The sequence below is a fragment of the Bos taurus genome, chromosome 24, assembly GCF_002263795.3.
Source record: "Bos taurus isolate L1 Dominette 01449 registration number 42190680 breed Hereford chromosome 24, ARS-UCD2.0, whole genome shotgun sequence".
NCBI lineage: Eukaryota > Metazoa > Chordata > Mammalia > Artiodactyla > Bovidae > Bos > Bos taurus.
The window spans coordinates 42,559,335-42,575,312 of record NC_037351.1 but is presented as its reverse complement, the minus strand read 5'-3'; the positions used below and the strand labels follow the sequence as shown (position 1 = coordinate 42,575,312).

The following is a 15,978-nucleotide window of genomic DNA, read 5'->3' as shown; positions in this document are numbered from 1 at the left end:
CCCAATACAGAATGTAACAATGTCTTCGGAGCACTAAACTGTAAGTTTAGACCACAAATGAAGACTGACCTCTGGCCTGGCTGAGTTCACAAAAAGAATGTTTTTGGAAAGAAAGGTTGTACCTTTCTGGACAAACAGCAGTGCAGGGAGCAAGGTGGACGTCAGAGCGCAGAGACAGATGTGATGGGAAGACCAGGCCCATGAGCCTTGGTCGAGCCAGCTCTGGCTGAGCTGTCGGCAGTGGGTCCACTCGTCAGGCTCGGCTGCAGCTCCTGTGTGTCTGGGGCTGCAGATGAGGACGGAGTTCCCAGAGCCCTTGAGTACTTGCTGGCTCCCATGCTGGCTCCACACCAAAGTGGGGGGGATTGATGCAACTTCTTTGGGTTTCTGTTTTTTCACTTCAAAATGAGGCTGCTCTAGGTCACCTGTGACCAAGTGGAATCCTGCGGGGTCTTCCCAGGACAGACCCCCTCCTCATGTCCTCTGCCTGCCTCTCGTCTTTAGAGGAACTTTGGCCTCCTAGGACTTCCCCAAGTTCCAAAGAGTAAATTTTGTCAGAGAAGTGAGAAGACACAGAAAGAAAGGGAAGCAGTCAAGTAAGACAAAATAATAGTATTCAGCCATTGAACAAAGTCATGGACCTTTAGTTCCTCCTCAAGGGCTGAGCCACTTCCTATGAGCTGGGTTGCAGAGAGGTTGAGCTGGTTGAAACCCCCACCAGGTGGAAAGAGTTGTCTGTATGCTGACCACAAGCATGCAGACCCCCTAGACTACCTGGAACCAGAAGGTTGATGATGTTGAATCCCGATTACCTCACCACCAGCCAATCAGAAGAAAGCTGATGAGGCTATCACACATCCTAAAACTCTCATTCCTTACCCTGAAAGCCATTGGGGAGTTCAAATATTCTGAGCATGAACTACCTGGACTTCTTGCTTCATGCCTGCAAGAAACACTGTACTTTCCTTGACCATGACCTGGTGTCAATAGATTGGCTTTACTGATTAGTGAGCTGACCCAAGTTTGGTTTGGTAATGTCCCCCCACCCCTAAGGCCATTTGCAATACTGAAGTTGTAATAATTAGTTTCATTAAGGTGGACAGCTAATTTTTTCTGCTCAGTTAAACAGATCAGGAGTTTACTCTAACATCCTCATCACTGGATGAGCAAATTCTTTGTACACTTTTCTACAGTCACACACTTTCAATCTTTTCCCTCCTTGCCTCTTACTTCTCTGTGGCTGTGAGCTGTCTTCATTGCTTGCTGGTGGATGAGATCAAATTTACCCTCGTGGGGCCATCTCTGTGTAATTGTGGTCTCTCTCTAACACCAAGGCCCAATTTTCAGGAATAAATGCAGTAGGGATTGGACAGTGATTCCCTGGTTTCATAAAACCTCTGAGGAACATTAGATAATGTTCGTGATAGGAGTAAAACTCAATTATCTTCCATGCTAGAGGTTTTTATGTCTCGTAAGAGATTCCATGGGAGGATCACTGGGCACTTCAGAGATGTTTGCAAACATCACAGTGATGGCGTTGTCTTCAGTGGGGGGGTGGTCATTGCATGGTTTATGACATGGTTTATGGTGGTTTATGACTTTTGGTGGGTCTATCAAAACCACTTAGTCCTACCATTGTTGTATTTTGGACTCAATTAGGAAAAAAATCATTGGAGGGAACTAACTTAGCAGCAAAGGAATAGATACTCTCTTTTTAAAAAAAAGTACATTTGTTTATATCTTTTTTTTTTTTTTTTACACAGCCGCTCAGATCAGCACCGGATCCCAGGCTGCCCGTTCCCAGAGGAGGCTGCTGTTTATATCTTTTTTTTAACTTTATGTGAATTTAGATTTAATTTTAATTTAATTAGTTGATTTAATTTTAATTTAATTGATTTAATTTTGGGGATTTTAGTTGATCTGCTTCATTGACTAAGCTAAAGGCTTTGACTATGTGGATCACAACAAACTGTGGAAAATTCTTCAAGAGATCAGAATACCAGACTACTTTACCTTTCTCCTGAGATATCTGTATCAGCAGAAATCTGAAATCAGCAACAGTTAGAACCAGACATGGAACAACGGACTGGTTCCAAATTGGGAAAGGAGTACATCAAGGCTGTATATTGTCACCTTGCTTATTTAACTTATATGCAGAGTACATCATGTGAAATACCAGACTGGATAAAGCACAAGCTGAAATCAAGATTGCCAGGAGAAATATCAATAACCTCAGATGTGCAGATGATACCACCCTTATGACAGAAAGCAAAGAGGAACTAAAGAACCTCTTGATAAAAGTGAAAGAGGAGAGTGAAAAAGCTGGCTTAAAACTCAACATTCAAAAAACTAAGATCGTGGCATCTGGTCCCATCCACGTGGGATCGTGGCATCTGGTTCCCCAATAGATGGGGAAACAGCGGAAACAGTGACAGACTTTATTTTCTGGGGCTCCAAAATCACTGCAGATGGTGACTGCAGCCATGAAATGAAAAAATGCTTGCTCTTTGGAAGAAAAGCTATGACCAAACTAGACAGCATATTAAAAAGCAAAGACATTACTTTACCCACCAAGGTCCATATAGTCAAAGCTATGGTTTTTAGAGTTGTCATGTATGGATGTGAGAGTGGGACCATAAAGAAAACTGAGCAATAAAGAATTGATGCTTTTGAACTGTGGTGTTGGAGAGGACTCTTGAGAGTCCCTTGGACAGTAAGGATCAAACCAGTCAGTCCTAAAGGAAATCAATCCTGAATATTCATTGGAAGGACTGATGCTGAAGTTGAAGCTCCAATACTTTGGCCACCTGATGTGAAGAACTGACACACTGGAAAAGACCCTGATGCTGGGAAAGATTGAGGGCAGGAGGAGAAGGGGACGACAGAGGATGACATGGTTGGATGGCATCACCAACTCCATGGACAGGAGTTTGAGTAAGCTCCGGGAGTTGGTGGTAGACAGGGAAGCCTGGCGTGCTGCGGTCCATGAGGTCTCAAAGAGTTGGACACGACTGAGCGACTGAACCGAACTGAATGGATTTACAATGTTGTGTCAGTTTCAGGTGTACAGCACAGTGATCCAGTTATACATATACATGTATCTATTCTTTTTCAGATTCTTTTCCCATTTAGATTACTTAGCTTCCCAAGGACCTAAGGCTTACTCATCAAATTTCCAATCACAGTACCCACCCCCACCCCCCCAGGAGTCTGGAAGCCAAGGAGAAGTTTTGGGTGACGGGTAAGGGTCCTGTAGGTTCCCCGTTATCTCAAAACGGACCTCCCATTCGTATTTCAATCTGTGACATACTGACTTGAGTGCAGGAAGACAGTCATCTAGAAAGCCAATCCCATACGAAAATGTGCTGCTGTCTGTCCCCAACGTTTGGAGAACTGATTTAACATCCTGGCATGTCTTTGCTCTTCATGGATGAATTAGCCAGGGAACTAGATGTCCTCACCTCTTCCCAGAAAATGGAGACAGTCAGTATCCATCTGTCCCAAGGCTGCAAAGGGGTCTGGACGCCAAGCCACAGTCTCCACTGCTGCCACAGGGGAGCTAATATCCTAGTTAATGTCATCATCCCCGCCCCCCCCTCCCCGCCCCCCGCAACTTTATGGCCCATCCAAGGTCTCCCTGCTGTCAACCTGCACTTCAGCTGGCCTGGATGGCTTGCCTGGTGGGGTAATGCAGGCCTTTGACCCCAAGGTCTGACCTCCCGGTGGGGTCACTGTGTCAGGTGTGTGGTTTGGACGGTGCTGTTTTTGGCCTCCATGGAGTGTGGAGCTGCTTAGAGGGGCCAATTGAGTCCTTCAAGTGCAGATGGCAGAAGTGAGGTTATGGGGAGACATGTAAGTAAACCTGACCCCATGACTCTCTGTCCAGGGGCCCACGCTCCTCGACCTGCCACGTTTCCAGGTCTTGTTTCATAGCTTCATTTCCAAGGAGCAACAGAAACAGAACCACATTCGAAAACCATCACCCTTGGCTTCTCTGCTGATGCGTCAGCCTCTTTAGTCGGCCTCGACCCCTTGGTATGTGTCTCCATGGTGTTTTCTGGCTCTCAGAGCATCCAGCTTACTGGGGTGAAACCTCCGCAGGATCTTTCCAGCTGGACATTTGAAAGTCAGGGAAACGATTACATCTGAGGCTAAAAAATCCACTCGACATTGTATCAGCTTGGAAAATGAAGAATACAGAATTACAAAATCTCAAAACCAGACATCTCAATCATCATTTAAACTTGTTTTAAAGATTGAAAAAGATTTCCAAAGACTTGAAATGACCTACTTTACCATGATCATAACAAGATGTGCTGACGTGTAAGTGCTTAATATATGTGAGGTGCTGTGCTGAGTGTTTTATGTGTATGACCTTTCAATCTACAGATGAGAAATATCTCTAAGCAGTAGCAGAGCTGGGCCCCAGATCCAAGGTTGTGTGATGGCAGAGGCTGGGCTGACAACACTGTGTACATCTGTTCCTAGGGTCAGAGAGAGCAGGTGACCCTGGAGCTGATGTGTAGACAGGTATGCACCCTAGGTCCTGGCGGGAAGAGTCACGCCCGGCTGCACCTATGTGAAAAGCACTGAGATGCCAAACATCAAAAACCTGTAAAAGTGCTATTATCTAAATCCAAGAACAAGACCTGGGTTGCAGCACACAGCTCCTACAGTTGCAGCCCTCCACTTTTTAGGAAGCATTTTGAAAGCACTTTGTCTCCAAAACAATGTAGAAAGATTCCCAGCAACTTGATGATTTAAACTATATGTTGGCTTAGTTAAAATATTTATATCACAGGCAGGTATTGAGATATTATTTCTCTACTGAAGTCTTTTCCAGAAGGATACCATCTTTGTCAAGTAGCTTGGTAGACAGGTGACGGTAAAATATCTGATACCTGGGTTTCTTTGATGGATAAAATTGATCATATTCCCTTTAAATGAGCAGAGTTCTTGTGAGATGATGACCAGGATGATAATTTACTCATTTATGTAGAATTTATTGAGTGCCTGTTATTTGCGAGACTTGCTGTTTGTTGCCGTGGACACGAGTAGCACAGAGCTGTGTTTTCCTAATTCTGTACATTGCAGATTGTTTTAAAATGTTATTGGGGAAGTGTTCCCAGGGTGCTTCTGTAGAAATAGTGCTCCCAGACATTTCCCACTCTCTGCTGTAATTTTTTATACTACCGAGAGCTTGAAACAATTACATCAAAGGCCTGGATGCAATCCTGCAGTTATAGAGTGTTAGATTTGGAAGAACATCACAGATGCTTTCTAAAGAAAGCCTACAGATAAGGAAATGGGCCAGGGCATAAGGGAGCAGCTGGAAGAGGACCCAGGGCTGGTGGGGATGTGGGAGGAGTGGAAACTCAGGCTTTTGATTCCCACCTTGTTCTTACCTTACCGCACTACTGAAAAAAGTTGCGTGTGGTCACATGGATGAGATGAGCTTATTTAATCCATTCCAGGTGTATGATAAAGTAATGTAGGCTAGGATTCTGGCCTAGGTAAGCAGGCTGCACCAGGTGGCACCACACCGCAGCCGGGACTCCAGCGGATCAGATCTGCATCTCCCAGCCCCTTGGCTGAGTAGCCTAGCCCCAGGCATTTTATTAACTTCAGAATAATGCCCCACCAACCAATTGATTATTTGGGACCTCATTTGTCTGTCTGTAGTGGAGTTCTACTGCTTTTCAGTACCCAGTTCAATATATCTTCAAGGGTATTTTTTACTGTTACAGCTGCATTCTAAGTCTCTGATTAGATTTCATTATTTTCTGAGTAAAAGTTTCTGATTAGATTTCATTGTGACTTTTGCAAGTTGTATGCAAGAATTTACATATTGGAATATGTATTTTTATTATATATTTTTCCTTTTACATGACAGGCTAACACATTGATTTTTTTCTTTTTCTCTTTCTTTTTTTTTTTTTAAGCTTTTTATTTTGAGTTGGAATATAGCCAATTAACAATGTTGTGATAGTTTCAAGTGAAAAGCAAAGGGACTCAACCATATATATATATATGTATATATGTGTGTGTTTTTCTTTAGTGAAAAAGAGGAACCATTGATAATTAGATTAATTTTATAAATGTTCATGATGATAGCAATAAATCGCTTCAACTATTATAAATTTGGGGGATGTATTTTGAGGCTTATTGAAGCGGCAAGTCATCATTTACCTTTGAAGTAGACACATGGACTTCAGACCCAGGCTGACTCTGCCTTTGCTGCCTTTCCTTCTCTGTTACATACACAGTACTTTGGTTTCCCCCAGAAACATACTGAGATCTATAAGGAGAAGGTTTGATGGAAGCTCAGCCACACCACCTGTCACAGGTGAGGGGTGCAGGGATGGGCTGGACACTGTGAACCTCCTGTGACTGCAACCCTGGTGCCAGGCTCCTCTTGAGACTTGAGACTCGGTCCTACTCTTGGGACCCCACACTCTGCCTCATGGTTGGAGGGGGGTGCCCCCGGGAAGGGAGCATGACCTGGGGGTGAAGTGAGTCTTCCAGTTGAGGACAGTTCCTGGAGCAGCTGGGAGGGTGGATGCTGCTGTCTTACTAGGGTGCATGGGCAGGACTCTTAGAGGAATGACATTGGTTTGGAAACTGTCGTTCCATCAAATAGCCTTTGGAAGATGAGTGACCGAAATCATTGAGGAAGTGGGAGCTGGGGTGGTTGCTGAGTTATTGCTGCTGTTATTATTACTATTAATGTTATGTTTAAAACAGTTAATAAGGTTGAAGGTGGAGAGATGAGTTACAACTTGAGTTTGCCTCTTTTGCAGTTTCACAAGGCGATCATTGTCTTTTGCCAGGAGGAGACGTGTGAGTGGCCTGAACAGCCCCTTTCTCGATCGGCTGGAGTTGTGGCTGGGAAGCATGATGGACAGTGGCTGCAGAATGACTCCTGCATCAAAACTCTTTTTTAAAGATCAGCTTTCTGGCAGAATTTAGGAAAGGGTTCAGTTCTCCATTGACTTACCAAATGCCTGGACGATGAGGCTGAAAAACAGTAATAAATGAAATCACTCAGAGCTGTGATGGGGCGGCTACAGGCCCTGGAAAAGTGTAGGAAAGAGAAATCAGGAAAGAAATGAAGGTTTTTTGTTTTTTTTTTTTAACAGAAAATAGTTGTATACTTAGGAAGGTAAACTACTCAAAATATCAACTCTAAAAATAAAAAAAATCTCCAATGTCCATTTTTTTTTGGGGGGGGGAGGAAATAGTGCTTATTTTCTACCCAAGTCCTGCACTGTAATTAAAGATACTTGTAACATATTTGTGCCACACGATCACACATGGTATTCAGTAACCTCTGCTCTGATGTGATCCTGCATTTTGCCTAAAACAGGTATTATAGATTCGATGTCAAAAAAAGTCAGGAAGAAAAACACAGCAGAGAGTCCAAGAGAAAAAGCACTGTGTGGCCTGATACTTCCGCCGTCAAAACCAGACAAATCCTCTTCCCCCTAAATTTCCCCTGTGGTCCTTACTTCTCTTGTGACTCTGCCATGTCGCCATCATCTATCTGGGGTAGGAGCAAAGCCGGGCCTCTGTTGTATGTCCCATTGCTGGCAAACCACCAACCCCAACATTCATGTAAGGAAACAAGCACCTTATATACTCTTGGGTTCTGCAGGCAGAGTCCACACAGGACACGGGTGGGGGCACCTGTCTCTGCTCCATGCAGAGGTGTCGGCTGCAAGATTCAGTGTCTGGGAAAGGTTGGCTCCTGGAGGTGTTGTTACTCTGGGGTCTCCCAGCTGAGGCTGGTGGTCAGCGGAGCCTCATGTGGGCCGTGGCTGACCGTCCTCACGCCCTCTCCATGTAGCCTGGGCTCCTCCCACCGCGGTGGTCACTGGGCAGTCAGGTCCATACTAACTGCCTCAGGACGGCCAAGCAGAGTGTCCCAGCTTAGGAGGCAACAGCCGTGCTTCCTCGGAACCCAGTCCACAGGTTGTGCTGCACTGTTGGTTCAAAGTCGCAAAAGCCTCTCTGACTCAAGAGGGAGGGATTGGCATCAAGGTCTTGGTGGGGAGATCAATGTGAGAAGTCAGAACAGCACGTGGCAGGGGAGACATGGTTTTGGTCATCTTTGGAAAACCCAGTCTTCAGCCTCAGTGGTACTGAAGTCAGTACTTGCAAAACCGTCAAATACCCAAGTGGTCTCTTTCTTTCCACCCATTTCATTCTTCTCCATTTTTGCATCCTGAGTCTGCTTCTCAGTCCACAGGTGGGGGTGGGAGAAACATTGTCCTATGGTCCAAGATGTCATGTCATTAAAATGGGGACAACAGTCCCTCCCAATTTTCTTGACAATTTATAAGATGCTCTTTATTAGAGAGACTAGTGCAGATGTAACCAGATTGCAGAGCTCCAATAGCAGACTGCCAGGAAGGACCATCTATCTGATTTCCCAAACTCAGATCTGGTGTGGTTGCTGGTTTAGGTGTCTGTGGCTGGGATTGGGGTAAGGGGCCTGACTGGGAGCTCAAAGACTGCCCTGTGAGCCAGGCAGACAGCGAAAGGGGCCTAATATATTCACTGCAGCATTTTACATCCCCCTCACCAGTTTGTTTTACAATTGGATTGTCAGACTCAGAACTTCTCTTCACCCATTAAAAGTGAGTACCCTCTTAGAATTCCCCAAGTGCCCTGTGCAATTAGCAAGGCCTGTGTAAATAGTTAATGAAACTCATCAGACTCATGGTAGAGATGGCTCTGCGGCCTCAGCAGAGCACTCAGTGGCCACCAGTTTATTTTTGTTTCTCCTTCCCTCTTGATGGAAGTCTGGCCTGGGATGAATCCTGGGGTGGGCAGACCTGCTGCCATGTTCTTCCTGTGAATGCTTTCCATGTGTGTGTGCGTGAATCCATGTGTGCTAAGTTGCTTCAGTTGTGTCCGACTCTGTGAGACACTGTGGACTATAGCCTGCCAAGCTCCTCTGTCCTTGGGATTCCCTAGGCAAGAATACTGGAGTGGGTAGCCATGCTCTCCTCCAGGGGATCTTCCTGACCCAGGGATCGAACCCGTGTCTCTTACGTCTCCTGCATTGGTAGATGGGCTCTTTACCACTAGTGTCACCTGGGAAGCCCAAATGCTCTCCATGTCTACTCAAATATGATCAGTGCAAGGGTGCACAACACACACACACACCACCACCCCCACACTACAGACACACACACACCAGACACACTGTACACACACACACATACCACATACACACACACACAAACACACACCTTGTGTTCAGCGTCCAGGGTCTTCAGACGTCTTGCCTTCCCGAAAGTCGTAAAGATTCTCCGGGCTAAGCCTACCATCTTTTGGATGCAGTTAAACAAATTCCAAACTCTTATGGCAGTGTAGTTCCAAGTGGGCTGTAAAGACAACCCTGACATCAGAGATGTTTTGCGGTTCATAATCACGACAGAACACAGACTCCACGGGGCAGGATTTCTGCTTGTTACCTTTGCTGCTCTAATTGGATCCAGAGAAGCGCCTAGAGAACTCCCCTGGGGAGAACTCCCTTGACGTGGGACATGTGGGTGGTCTGATGAATCAGCTTTCTGGGGAATGGTGGCATTTTGTGCTCAGTGCTTACAGACTAAAGGATGCTGGAGTAGGTTGCCGCTCATAAGCATTAAGGCGGAGGTCTTGCTGGATCTGTGTCCCCTTGGACCCCTTCACAATACTCAGGGAGCTGCTATCACATCTGCCCTGCCTCTGCATGCACCATGGCACTTTCCTGGTCTCATTCTCAGGGACCCCTGTTCAAATTCAGCAAGAGGAGGTGGGATTCAGAGTTAATTGTGGGCCAGGGACACACCCGGACACAGACTTGTATGCCTGGGTTGTCTGGGGTTTTGCCTGGCATGGTTTCTATAACTGGGAAGCCTGGCAATCATCCCCCACTTGGTCCCTCTGACATTTTTCCCTCCTGGGGAGACAGGTGTTACAGAGTAAAGTCAGTGTTTTCATGAGACTTTGTAAGACTTCTGGTACACAGATTGCTGGGTTTGGGTTCAGGTGATAATTTCTGTACAGAACTGGGGAGAATTCTATTCATTTCTGCCTGGACTCAGAACAGCATTGGTTGCCCAAATAGCCTCTCTGGGATTCTGAGCCTGTTCTCGTGGCTGGACTGCTGAAGGCTGACATGGCCCAGAACTGCCTCAGGCATGGACTCTGAGACACAGAGTCACTCCTCCGTGGCTCCTCAGGACCGCAGATGCTTGACTTTTTAGGAGTTCACTTATCTTATACAAATAAAAAGCCAGAAGGAGATGTGCAGAGTTGATGATGTTATTTAAAAATTACCAAAGAAGAATGCTATCATGCTTGTTTCATACAAACAACTTATTGTCTTATTCTTCAGTTACATGGTCAGATTGATCTGTTGTGATCACTTGTATCTTGAGAGCACCAATTTTCAAAAAATTTCTGTAAATCATCAGTCACGTATGATGCTCCCTCAAAAATAATTCTTCATAAGCTTTTGGGGTGTACAGAGTATCATGGGAGTTTTATATGCATTAGCATATAAAGTCCTAAAGAAATTGTTAGAGAGGAACTATTAATTGTTAACCTGACAATATGCAAAAGTTACATGACCAGGTGAACTGCCCCTGACTGTGTCTCTTCTTCCTAACAAGCTGTTACTGTCTGGGGGAACTGATGATTCAGAGAACTTGTGGGGAACCCCCGTCTTGAGGAGCAGTTGTTTGTATAGTTCAAAAATGTGTCCCAAACCCATTTTTGTGGTTATAAGACTGTCTGGGAAGCATTGCTCTTCCTCTGACTCTGGCCGCCGTGGCTGTGCACTCACTGCATCCCTGCTATGAATCACATGCAGGGCCAGGTCCTCTCATAGACTTTCTGGAATCCTTATGATATCCAGACCAGGAGAGGATGGGATATCTGCTTGACCAGTGAGGCAACTGATGCCTGTGGAGGGGAAATCATATTCACAAAGGCTGCATGAGCCCCAGTCTGTCTGCACACACACACTTGGATTATGAATTGATCCCTTTCAAATGATGCTCTTTTCTGCAGCTCAGGGTCACCCCCAGGCTAATCAATACACAGAGTTCTTTCTCACTATTGAGGAGGAATTGCTTTGTCTTCTTCTGCCCCTTCCTGTAATCCCTCACTCAGGGCTGCTTGCTTGTGCGGTAGGAAGTGGGCAGGAAGGTGCCTGTCTGGATGGGTTATGCGTCGCCTCCTTAAATAATGGATCACAGACGGCACTAGAGGCTCTGTGTGTAGCTGCCGATGTAGCCTGAGAAAAGTGAATGATGTGTACCAGGAAGGGTGAGGGGAAACACACGCCTCTTTGTCTGTGAACTCGCTGAGCAGAAATCTGACAAACTTGCCCCTTTAGTTCTCCTGTTTTCTTCCCATCTCTCCCACTCCAGCTCCAAACCCGCCTCTGCAGGCAGCTGAGGGGGCCTGGGTGTCCTTGTGATCATCCCCGTTGGTGGCTTCCAGAAGGCCACTGCTTCTGAGCTGCACTAAGACAGAGGGAAGGATGGCTGGAGGCTGTTATGATTTCCCCTAAGTGCTAGGTGTCAGCATACTGGGAAATCCACTGTAAGCAATTATACCACACACACCTAAGTGGGAAACACTCTATTCATACCTGTGGCAGATTCATTTTGATATATGGCAAAACCAATACAATATTGTAAAGTTAAATAAAGTAAAATTTAAAAAAAAAGCAATTTCCTATGCGTTTTAGGAAGAAGAATTATTTGGCTCTCTTTGGAATATTTGCATGTGATGCAGGTCAGTTTTCTTTTTCAGAGGAAGAAAACTAGGCCATGGTTTCTCCACGGGCTCAACTCCATGGTCCTGTGATTTTGGTGACAATTTGTGATCAGTGAGGGACACTCACATGTGTATCAAGATTACCTTCTTGAATGTGTTGCCAAGATTGGCAATTGTAATTGTCACATAGATCTGTGGGTGAGTCTCAGAGAGACGACACCCAGTGGGCCAGTCTATGGGATGCACACATCAGATGTGTTCTTCAAGGTCACCTGAAAGGAATGTCACCTGCAGTAGTTCATCAATAAAGATGCTGAAGTTTAAAAGGATTACTCCCAACAATGTGGTCCAAAAATGCATCATAAGAGAAATTTGAAATACCATCTCTAGTATATATGAAGTTACAAAATACCAAAAAATAAAACAACAGAGAAGTGAAAACTCAACTAAAAATCCCCTAAAAAAAATACAATTTAATTTTAAAAAGTATGTATTTCATTGTTGCTTTTTGTCTTATTATCAGGATTTCCTAAATCCTGACAAACTGCTACTGCTACTGCTAAGTCACTTCAGTCATGTCCGACTCTGTGGGACCCTATAGACGGCAGCTCACCAGGCTCCCCCGTCCCTGGGATTCTCCAGGCAAGAACACTGGAGTGGGTTGCCATTTCCTTCTCCAATGCATGAAAGTGAAAAGTGAAAGTGAAGTTGCTCAATCGGGTCCGACCCTCAGCGACCCCATGGACTGCAGCCTTCCAGGCTCCTCCATCCATGGGATTTTCCAGGCAAGAGTACTGGAGTAGGGTGCCATTGCCTTCTCCAAGGCCTATGACAAATTTAAACCTGGCAAGAGAAGCAAATTGAGAGCTAAAGCACTGTGTTCATGGACAACGTCTGAAGTCCGCAGCAGTTCTCACATCCAAGTACTAACCAGGCCTGATCCAGCTTAGCTTCCAAGATCAGACGAGATCTGGGGCATTCAGGGTTGTATGGGCGTAGACTGTGGCAGTGCTCAGCATCAGTAACAGGAAGTAAAACCAGTAAAGCTCTGAGCTTGGCTTTTGTTTAGATTTCCTTCTGAACCTGTTCTCTGAAGTCTTCCTATTTCAAGGTCCACTTTAGAAGACAATCCTTTATCTTAGAGGAAGATTTCCTGTGCATTTTTGTTGGGGGTGGCATGGACAACAGAACTTCTCCAGCTGCTTTTTCTTAGAAGGTGAGACCCTCCTAGAGGCTGAGGCTGACCATGAAGCAGCCGTGTTGCTTTTCTGAAGAGTCTGGATGTTCTCCCTTCCCCCTCCCTCTCCTGGTCCAGGATTGTTGTTTTGGGCCGTGGGGATGCTGTGGGACTGTGGGCTTTGAAGTAATTCCATCCCACAATGTGAGCCAACTCATTGGAAAAGACTCTGATGCTGGGAAAGATTGAGAAGGGGGCGACAGAGGATGAGATGGTTGGATGGCATCACTGAATCCATGGACATGAGTTTGAGCAAACTCTAGAAGATAGTGAAGGACAGGGAAGTCTGGCGTGCTGCAGTCCATGGGGTCTCAAAGTGTTGGACATGACTTAGCATGACATTATTGAACAACAACAGCAGCAGCAGCAATATGAGTAGAATCAAATGTGTGAACCCTTTGAAGTCACCCAACTAGAAATTTAAAAAATAAGTATAGGAAAATTTTCTGGAAGCACTTGATACTTTTTCTATTCCTGAAACAAAATCTCCATAAATCTTTTAGACATTTGGTTGGAAACCAGAGAAGGAAAAGAACAGATACTTGTTTTCACCTGGGAAGAATGTTAGCTTCCTGTTTTGGAGGAGAGGAGCCACGAAGAAATTGCTAGTTTCCCAAGGAATCAGACTCACTTGGGTGTTTGGTATCTGTGTTTAGAAGACTGAATGCCTCTCAAGTAGCTAAATGTCTAGTAAACATCCGTTATGTTATAGAGATACAAAATATAAGAAAAAGAAAAGAATTTTGCCTTGTAATGAGAACTCAAGATTTATTCTCAATGACTTTTCTATATAACATACTACGTTACATCCCTAATACATATCTCATAACCGGAAATTTGTACCTTTTGGCTACCTTCATCCAATTTCCCCTCCCCCTAGTTCCTGTTATGGTAACCACAAATCTGGTCTCTCTCTCTCTTTTTTTAATGATTTAGTTTGTTTTTGAAGTAGAATTGACCTTCAACACTGTGTTAATTCCTGTTGGTTTTCTGCCATCACTGCATGTGGTGACATGGCAAGGAAGGCAAATAATGTCCGGTTAGTATTATAAAACTTGTTGTAAAGATTATACAAGTCATGAAAATAGATTCAAATGAAATAATGAAAATATGAAAGGGCACTGGGGAACCCCCATGAACTGTGGCCCACACTTTCAGGACCTCTGCTCTTGGGAATGAGTTAGTTACACACACAACGAAGTGGCACCACATACATGAAGGATACAGAGAGGCCTGGGTCCCCATCACTAACTACTGGTGCTGATGCTGCAGCAAAAATGCTTCAAGCTCACAGATGTGTCTGGATCCTGTCTGAGGGACACTGACAGTTTGTTTATATTTCCCTGGGGAGACCAGACTAAGAATTAACATTGAAAGGCAAGGATATAATTAGATCATTTCATTCTACTATTTATTGTCACCATGGAACCTTTTGCCCATTGGGGTGTTCAAGTATTAGTTGCTCAGTAATGTCTGACTCTGAAACCCCATGGACTGCAGTCCACCAGGCTCCTCTGTCCATGGGCTTCTCCAAGCAAGAATACTGGAGTGGGTTGCCATTTCCTTCTCCAGGGGATCTTCCGGACCCAGGGATCAAACCTGGGTCTCCTGCATTGCAGGCAGATTCTTTACTGTCTGAGCCACCAGGGAAGCCCATTGAGACCTTACTGCTCACTACTCCTGCCTCGGGTCATGATTTGTTCAGTCATCCAAGGGGTGGCCAGGACCTGAGAAGCCAGCAATACATACTCACAAAACTGACTTGTGGCAAAAAGGCAATTTGCCCTTTGTGATGGGTGATGATTAAAATTTCCTTCTGGGAAGACCCAGAGGATCACATTCCCACCAAGGGCCCTGAGGGTTTGCTTTCTTTGAGACATATTTCAGAGGAGTGTGAATTACTTTGAACCATGTAATGTCCAGAATAGTAACTCCTTAAAGAGGGCCTTATTTTAAAAATCCTTTTGGATTTGGATGGCTTGGACAAGGCATGGGATATGCAGGTGCTCGTATATGCATGGAATTTGTTAGGAATTTCATTATTTACATGATTTCTTGATAAGTTTTGGGAAGAGATGAAAACTGAGTTGCTCTCCCCACCTTACGTTTTGTGAAGAGCATCCACGTGAAGGGAGGAAGCCAGCTGGTCCTCGGCAATGTGCACTCAGGCTGTTCCTCTCTGGAATGTCAGCAGTTTCTCTGCCTTCCTGAGGGAGCACTTGCAAATAATTTGATCCAGATAAGATTTATGCTTTTAGAGTAACATTCCTTTATCTTGCTAATCATCTATCTGATTTCAGAAACATAAACAATATTAGATCATCTCTTAAAGTAAAGGTTTTGGCCACTGCAGATTTGGGCAAACACTGAAATATTATGTAATCTGAAATGTGTGAACCAAAATGTGTCTTAGAAATAGAAATTAGCATTAGAATACATTTGAATAAAAAGTTGTTTTAGAATAACACATATATGAATGAAAAGTACAAGGTAGATTGTAACTTCCTATGAACATGCCATTTTCGAACATGGTTGAGTGTTTCACTATAAAAAGTGATGCTTTCCGGTGATAATTGCTAAGATTCCTCATAATTAAAAATTCTAGCCTTCTTTGATTTCAATCATGGTTCATAGGTGATATTGAGATGTTGCTCTAACGCTCTGTGTGCAGCGGCCCAGACCTTGAAGATGAACTAGCTTCTTGCCTGTGATACTAGGGGGATCCCTGGGAACATGCTGTGGCTTCTCTTGGTGCTTCTGTCCCACGACAGTTGCCCAGGTGGTCCTCATACAATGGAGGCACAGAGAAGAAGTGATGAACCTTCTGGGTTTCTTTCCACACACGCTGTGTTCATGGCGCACACACTGACCTGAGGTTCAGTTCAGTTCAGTTGCTCAGTCGTGTCTGACTCTTTGCCACCTCATGAATTGCAGCACGCCAGGCCTCCCTGTCCATCACC

At 44.8% G+C, this 15,978-nt stretch overlaps 1 long non-coding RNA gene across 1 annotated transcript; it reads left to right on the top strand.

Annotated features, from left to right (window-relative positions):
* Nucleotides 1-570: 570 nt before the first annotated feature.
* On the top strand, nucleotides 571-7,293 carry LOC112444175 (uncharacterized). The gene is made up of 2 exons (XR_009492734.1): nucleotides 571-6,346; nucleotides 6,801-7,293. It is a non-coding gene; the product is annotated as an uncharacterized lncRNA (long non-coding RNA).
* Nucleotides 7,294-15,978: the final 8,685 nt, after the last annotated feature.